This window comes from Anomaloglossus baeobatrachus, unplaced genomic scaffold (genome assembly GCF_048569485.1).
Source record: "Anomaloglossus baeobatrachus isolate aAnoBae1 unplaced genomic scaffold, aAnoBae1.hap1 Scaffold_907, whole genome shotgun sequence".
Classification (NCBI taxonomy): domain Eukaryota; kingdom Metazoa; phylum Chordata; class Amphibia; order Anura; family Aromobatidae; genus Anomaloglossus; species Anomaloglossus baeobatrachus.
In genome coordinates, this window is record NW_027445302.1 from 43357 (window position 1) to 49602 (window position 6246).

The window sequence follows — 6246 nt, forward strand, 5'->3', positions numbered from 1 at the left end:
GCTGGGGTTATCCGTGACAGTTGTAGCCTTTGGGCAGCTCTGTTGATCCTGTTAAAAAAGAAGGACGGCACCACTCCCCGTATTGAGGAATCGCTAGCTGCATTGAGAACTGCAAATTATTTTTCTACCCTTGATCTCACTAGTCACTATTGGCAAGTGTCCGTTGCTGAGGCAGACCGGGAGAAGACCGCCTTCGCCACCCCTATGGGTCTCTGCGAGTTCAAAAGCATGCCCTTCGAGCTGTGCAATGCGCCAGGAACCTTCCAGAGGCTGATGGAATGCTGCTTGGGACAAGATTTTAGGGTGTATAAAAAGGGAGATTAGATCCCGTGATCCCAACGTATTGTTACACCTCTATAAATCACTTGTAAGGCTACATCTGGAATATGGGAACCAGTTTTGGGCTCCACATTTTAATAAGGACATTCAGAAGTTAGAGTCAGTTCAAAGGTGGGCAACTAGACTACTACAAGGAATGGAAGGCCTCCCATATGATGACAAGTTGAAAAAGTTATTAAGTGATTATTGGCTGCAATGGGGCTTTCTGGCTGGTGCCAGCCTCTCTTCTTAGCACACAGGAACCACAATCCCTACACCATGCTTCAATGGATTCTCTCATCCCAGCCCAGTAAAACTACATATTTTACACAGTCATAAGCAGCCAAAAGGGATCTATTCTATTCAATTGCAAATGATCTAGATAAGACTGAGAATAAGATACTGCACGGGACATAGCAGAGTTGGTCAAGTTGAGTGGAGATGAGTTTGCTATTTGGCACAGCTTTTTGCATCAATAAAGCAAGTAAAAGGTGTGAAAGATAAAAAAAAGGGTGAAAGTGTGAAAAGTGAATTGGCCAAATTGAGGTGCATATAAAGTTTTTGCTTTCTTTCAATTAACTAATGGGGCTCATTTGAATCAGGTGAATTGAGTTCTGCTTTTGGAAACTGGGTTAAGAAGGGGTGCACCGGTCCTGGAGGTACTGCAATACCAGGTCAATGCGTGCAGTGGACAGAGCAAGATTTTTTCCATCTCCTTGTTCTAAAAATCCATTTAATATATGGTCCCCAGAGAGGGGACGTATCAGATATTAAACTGATAAGAACAGATTTAATTTTTTTTTTTTTCTGTTTATCAGTAGGACTTCAAAATAACAAAGGTGATCGCCTCCCGTTGCCTGGGAACCGTCCAGGCACAAGAGGGCTATGTGTCACCAGAAGGCGCACACACTTCCTCAAGGCCGGCAGACGTGCAATCCCAGGCACCTTCCAGTACCGACCAAGGTAGCGTCCTCCGAAACTACACTTGATCTTAGCCAAAAGGCCGAGAAGCTATAACCCGAATTGGTTACGGCCTTGAGTGGCACCCTGGCCTATACCGGACACATCTTAGGGAGAGGGAGACAAACCCACGCCTACAGAAGACATTTTGTCACCCAAGCCAACCCTTGAAAAGGCTGTTTTGCAGAGCAAAAACAAGAAGAATGGTGCTTTTTGCAGCCGCCGCCCACTGCAATGAATCTGAATAACTCCTCCTTTTGGACACAAGCACCTCCCCTCCCCCTTGCAGTCTTTCCAATTCATGATACAAAAAGACGGACGGACAGGACAGGACAGGACAGGCTGCCTGACTTTCCGTCACTGCCACCCTTTGCCATCCTTGCCCGTAGAAAGCCCTTTCATCATCCCCAAACCCTAATCTTTTCCCTTCCCTTCCCAGATGCGTCTCACTCCCTTTCATTAGGAAGTGAGCGCAGCCTTTTCTCCGTTCTGCACATGCGCGACGTTAAACACAAATGCGCAGGCGTGCGTTCCATTACCCTCACTGCATTCCACTCCCATACAGGAAGTGGGCGCAGCTATTACTACGGTCGCACATAAAAGAACCCACGGCCACCACTGCACATAGCTGACTCCACCACAGGACACCCACTTCTACACCAACGCAGGTAAGACAGGATCGGCACCTCTATGCTCCCGTTACAATCAGGCTCAGTCACCATGTGATAACGCTCTCAACTCTTTAGTTGCAGGCTCCCCTTGCTTCACCTCCACTGGCTGTGCTGCCATTTCCTCTCCCACCTGGAAGGTATACTTTATTCCACTATTTTCCTGTTTCTCTCTTCCCCCTTTTCCCATAACCTACTTTTATCTGCATTTGTGGGGTATCTATATGCTATTTACATCATAGTTTTATTCATTAATATGGAAGGGAAGAGTGCCCATGAGAGTGTTGAACTGCGGAGAGCAAGAGATTAAGCTGCTCCGATTTGCCACCATTGATAAGCTGTTCTCAGTAGATACACATGCTATCCAAACAGCAGCATCCACCATTGCTTCAGCCCACCCATTCAGTGACAGCTCACCAAGTCAGCCAGAGGAGTGGTGTAAGGAATTACACGTAGGCACTGACTCCACACCTTCACATCACAAGAAGGGGGTCTACAGGCTAGTGCAAGAATACGAGCAAGTCTTCAGCAAACATCCGCTAGACTTTTGAAGAATAAAAGGGGTCAAACACTACATCCCCACAAGTGCACACCCACCCATCAAAGAGAGATATAAGCCAAAACTACCTGCACATTACCAGTGTACCAAGGACATGTTGAGCAACATGAAGGAGGCTGGGGTTATCCGTGACAGTTGTAGCCTCTGGGCAGCTCCGTTGGTCCTGTTAAAGAAGAAGGACAGCACCACTCCCCTGTATTGAGGAATAGCTAGCTGCATTGAGAACTGCAAATTATTTTTCTACCCTTGATCTCACTAGTCGCTATTGGCAAGTGTCCGTTGCTGAGGCAGACCGGGAGAAGACCGCCTTTGCCACCCCGATGGGTCTCTGCGAGTTCAAAAGCATGCCCTTCGAGCTGTGCAATTTGCCAGGAACCTTCCAGAGGCTGATGGAATGCTGCTTGGGACACCGAAACTTTGAAACGGTACTGCTATACCTTTATGATGTTATTGTTTATTCTAAAGCAAACAAGATTTTAGGGTGTATAAAAAGGGAGATTAGATCCGGTGATCCCAACGTATTGTTACCCCTCTATAAATCACTTGTAAGGCCACATCTGGAATATGGGGTAAAGTCCTGAGCAGGTTGATAACCATTGGTTTGAGCATGGTAGGGTGTAGTGCGCATCTTCCTGCATCGGTAAAAGCTGCAGAAGTCCTTGAAGATTTCCGCTTCAAAGGCTGTGCCTTGATCTGTGAGGACTCTCTCTGAGTAGCCATGAGGTCTGCATAAGTGTGCTTGGAAGACCTTCGCTGCAGTATGGGCCATTAGATCTTTGACTTGTACCACAACCATAAATCTCGAGTAGTTGTCTACCATCGTAAGTGCATACGTGAGCTCGCCTCGATATTCTGCAACAAAACTCCCTTTTTCGATTTCAGTTTCAGCAAACACTCCTCTTCCTGTAGAAAATATTTATCATTACCTAAGACAGTCATTCTAATGCATGACAATATTAAGGCAATTTAGTTAAAACTTGTTTTAACTCACCTTTAAGGGGATTGATGTATTTCATGGTCAATCCAGGTTTGTCAGTGATGGCACTGACATAATGTATGGCGTCTTTTTCGGGCGTTATCCTTTGCCTTTTCATTGTGAAAATCCAGTTGCCTATATCAAAGCAAATTCTACTACTTGTAAAGTATGCAGAAAATGAAATGTAGAACATATAACATCAACTGCTTAGGAACGCATCATAGGTTAGTACTTAAAAGGATATTGTCATGTTCTAGTCATAATGCAAGCTGGACATTTTTCATGTTACCCTGTAATCGCCGGCCTGTTCTAATGCTCACAAGCCAAGATATAGGCTCAGCTGCTAAGGCTTCCCTCTGCCTTCTGAATGAAACTTGAATATGTCTGGGTCACTGTGTATATAGCAGGTGCTCAGAAAAAATAAGAGTCAATTCAATAGAAATAGCTCTGGCACACTATAGTGATCAATAACGTAAGAAAAGAACTCTTGGAATGCTGAAAATTCTTTATTTGTGCAAAAGGATAATTCATCCAACGTTTCGACCTTGTTTTTAGGTCTTTATCAAGGATAAAGTTATCTAAGATCATAAAGGGTTACAAAACCATATAAACACGTAATTAGTACATAGTACAACATAACAGTACAATATATTGCTACTTGAGAGTACAATGGGTCAAATGACCATGATGCACATACAAAAAATTTTTCCAAAGCCATAGTGAAAACATTTGTACTGAGGAAAGAAAATTTCCACATGACCTATCTGGAGAAACATTCTGGATCAAACAACCAAAAATAGTCAAGCAGGTAAATACACACCTATATGGATAACAGGATGATATGTGTTCAATTGTATAGCGTCATTGCCATTAAGGTACAAATGGAAAACTTGCAATCCTATATAGTGAAGGAAATGAACACATATCATATCAAAGAACACAGGAACATGGGTGTGAGAAAAACCTCAATGTTTATACTTTGTTCTTTATAATGGTGTGAACATGTATATGTCTCAGTACCTTATGCACTTGAGAATTCTAGTGAGTAGATCATGAAAGCCTATTTCAGAACTGGAATCGGTAAATAATTGTAGGTGGAATCTAAATGAAAAGATGGTACAAGTGTTATCATGACACGTGGGCTATAACACAATGAGGGGCACTGCAGCCAGAAACTTGAGATGCTGCCCCCTGACTGCTGGCCCCTATGCATGTTTAAATAGAGGTCTCCCCCTAGAAAGACACTGACCTGCCGCCCCCGCCTCCTGTGGTGTGACTGGCCTAAGCCCCGCCTCCTGGATACATATCACCGTGCTGCCCAGCTTCCAGCCTCTCGGCTGCAGGACCCGGACCTGTTTGGGCAGCCGGACACAGGGACCCGCTCCTGGAGGCGGTAAGAGAGCTATCAGCAGGGAGGTAAGCGTTTCAGCTCACAGCACTGTTAGCTGTGAGCGGCTCCCTCTATGCTGAGGCACAAGCGATGTGTGACCGGTGAGCGCGGCGTTCTAAGGGAACTACCCGCCCGCTGGTCCGCTTGTGCTCGCCATTATTTAACAACCTCACCCCCCCCCCTCCCCCCACCCCCCCACCCCCTCCTCCCACCCCCCCCCCTCCTCCCCTAAAATCAGCATGGAGGAAAGCGTTCTGCTCACGGCGCTGTTTGCTATGAGCGGCTCCCTCCCTGCTGAGGCTCAAGCTACGTGCGCCGGCGAGCGGCGTTCTGAGGGAACTACCCGCCCGCCGGTCAGCTTGAGCCGCCATTAAGTTTGAAAAAGAGCGCTTCGCGCTCTTTGTCATTGGCCCCGCCCACCCGCCGCCCAGCAACCGCCGACCAGACACCGTCGCCAGTGCCGAGGAGGAGCTGGGTAGGGCTGTGTGCGCTCTGCACGGCACCTAAAAGGTGTGCCTCAGAGCGCAGCTGAAAAGCTCCGTTCTGAGGCGCATGGTGCCGGTAGAGAACGTGCGCTCAGCCTGCAGCTCCTGCCATAGACAGAGCAGGAGCTGCCGGCAAAGCGCACGGAAGTGACATGTCACTTCTTAGAACACAGCGATTCGGGCAACAGCTGAATCGCTGCGTTCTACTATGCAACGTGCGTACGGCCTCTACACAGTCTCCATAGACTGTGCAGGGGACGCAGGACGCATGAATTAGGCACACAGCCTAATTGAAGTGCAGACTCAGTGCAGTCCCTGTCACAGCGCAGGTTGGAGGCACGGTAGGGGAGAATCTAGTATGCAGGCACTAACCTGCAAGAGTCAAATCACCCCATCCCACACGCACTGAACTTCCCCTCCCCTCCGTTTGTATGCCCCGGGAATGCCAAGGGGGCTAGCCTGGGAATGAACCAGGGACCATGTGGGTCTCCCAGTGAGCGGGCGGGTTAAGGGATTCTGTTAGGACTTCAATGTTCAAATTGAGGGGGGCTGGTAGTGAACAGGGGCAAGAAGCAACAGTCAGCAGGTGGCGTGTTTTCCCTCCTGCTGATACCACACCTACACCAAGCCCCCTCCCAGGCCAAAACACACTCCATTTGACATTATGACAATGGTGACTGTTAACAGCCCCGCCCCGTTGTCACACAGGGGATTTCAGCATGTTATGGCGGCGGTGGGTGCGGTGCCGACTATCGCGTTGTACGGTCATGTGCAGGGGTCACGGTAGCAAGCTTTGGCATGGGTAGCCACCATGTCCGGAGTCTGTCATCTTAACCCTTGGATAGGTGTGAGCGTCGTCGTAGCAGGCGTTACGTGGGTAGATCTAGATC

At 47.7% G+C, this 6246-nt stretch overlaps 1 pseudogene; it reads right to left on the reverse strand.

Annotated features, from left to right (window-relative positions):
- Positions 1–955: 955 nt before the first annotated feature.
- Positions 956–1162, reverse strand: LOC142289194 (U2 spliceosomal RNA; annotated as a pseudogene).
- Positions 1163–6246: the final 5084 nt, after the last annotated feature.